Raw genomic sequence first — 2272 nt, forward strand, 5'->3', positions numbered from 1 at the left:
ATTACTACAGGGCCCTTAAGGAAATTGCTTCTCCCATACACAAGATGACCAAAAACATGGATAGTTCTCTTACATTAAAGCATATTTGGTAGTCCTGCAGCTCAAGTTCCACTTCAATATTGGTGTTTTAAGCTCCCCCAACCCTTTTACAATCCTCAAACTAAACTGCCTGTCTCTTTATTGACATAGTCTATTGAACTCTTCCCTATCTTCAGTAGACAAATGGGTCCCAGTTTCAGTTATCCCAGTTATGTTCAGTTATTAGAAGGTCTTTCCCATTTTATTCATTCCCTTCAGCCTGCAATACCACATCTTTTCCATGAAGAATTTAGGTGTGGATTTTGTTTGGTTTTGGTGAGGAAGGATGCTTTTATGTTGAGGCAGACAACTACAGTTCAGGGTTTTTAGGTTCTGCCCACAGGGCTTTTCACTAAGTTAGCAGTATGTGTAGCAAGTCCTTACTTGACTTCTGTGGCATTGCTAAAAAAGATAGGGATAATACTTTGCTATTTCAATGCAATGAAGAAAGATAGAGTAGTACTTTTGAAACGTGCTGAAACAACCTCTTTTCCCCCAACTAGAAGATGCAACAGAGGCAGTGGTTTGTTAGTGTTATCTATTAACCCAATCTCATCTGGATTTTACATGTTTTTGCCTGTGGTTGTTTATGTTGAATAGGTAGGAATACTGGAAATATGATTATATGCTGTGAAGTAAATTGCTCTTATTTGCTGGTTTGTCCATAAAAGCTTCCTGGAGGAGCTCAAAGGTAATTTCAGCTATGTAATAGAGGGTTTTACACACCAATGAACATTTTATCCTCTTTCCTGTCCTCATTGCTGCCCCAGAGTGACTTGGGTGTCCACTTCTTCTCAGCCAGGTTAGTGAGGAGGCTATCTGGTGTGACATGGCTAGCTCATCTAGTTATAGCTAGCTTTGTTTATGCAAGTTGCCCTACCAAATCCATCTGCAAAAGGATAAACTCAGAGCTTAGCAAGATTTATCTTTGAGACATGATGGCTCTCCCTTTGCTTGAAGCTGACTGCAGCCGAGTTCCCTTCTGGTATGACTTGGAGACAGGACACAATTACTGTGTTTGACAAGGCTTTTACACAGAACAGAAATCATATAAACAGCATTTGTGTAACAGCTCTGTGCCCACCTTCTCTTTGGGACCAGAAGGAAATAATTGCACAGCACTATGGTTATCCAGTTGGTGGTGCTTGGGCTCTTCTGAGCCCAAGATCTGTTGACTGCTTTCTGTCAGACTTCTACCCTTAACAAAAGAATAGGCTGTCTCTACTTGGTTCACTATGCTTTACTCAAATTCCAACACAAATTGTGCCAAAGTACTCAGAAGTGAGAACTGTCTTGAACAAAGCTGTAAGAGTCTTACCTAGTTTTACAGGCTTCATAACCCCTGTCATGCACCCACGCTTCTGTCAGCCTGTAGTGCATACTGGTGACTCGGACTGAGGAGGACAAGACTCTTCTGAACACCTGGGCTCTATGGCCTTGATTTGGCTCACAGAAGTCAGGAGCAGTCCTCTTTTTGAAGCTGAAGACAGCATTCCTAGTCCAGGGGAACAAGGATTGGGAGACAAACTAAGGTGTTCTATACTTCAGCACAATGCACTTTATGCAGCTTATTCCAGAGAAAAAGTCTTAGGTTTGTGTCAGTGAAATTTTGCCATGAAATGAGACCTTATTTCCCTTCCCTTACATTTGAAACAACACAGATGGGGCACCACATTATCCAGCCCAAGATGCTACAAACCAGTCTCTTATTTCTCATGTGAAAGCTGTGCATTCTAATGTCTCTCAGGTCAGCATTTATCTCCTCAAGTGTGTTGTAAGAGCAAAAAAAGTTATTAAACTCCAGGGAGAAACTGGTTCCTTTTCCAAGAGGTTTTGTTCCCTTTCCCATTCCCTACAAATGTCATTGTATCTGCTGTTTGCTGAGCAGGAAATGCATTATTAAAGCAGTTTCTCCTCTGTAAACTGCTTTGCATCTGACTGTTTCATTGTAAATCCATAGCCACAAAGTCAGGCCACCTTGGGATAACCCAATGTGAAATCTGACCTGATGAAAATGGTTCATGCCTCCCAGCCTGCATTGCAACCTGTGAGAAGGGCTTTTATTATTTATTCAAAACCTGTTTAAATCCCCTTTTTTCTGAAACAACCATTTTAAAAATATTAAAACGCCACAGCTAAGCTGGGAGATTAAACAAGTTTAAACCTTATCATCGCAGGTGGGATATTAGTTCCA

The sequence above is a fragment of the Chaetura pelagica genome, unplaced genomic scaffold, assembly GCF_000747805.2.
Source record: "Chaetura pelagica isolate M959 unplaced genomic scaffold, ChaPel_1.0 scaffold254, whole genome shotgun sequence".
Classification (NCBI taxonomy): domain Eukaryota; kingdom Metazoa; phylum Chordata; class Aves; order Apodiformes; family Apodidae; genus Chaetura; species Chaetura pelagica.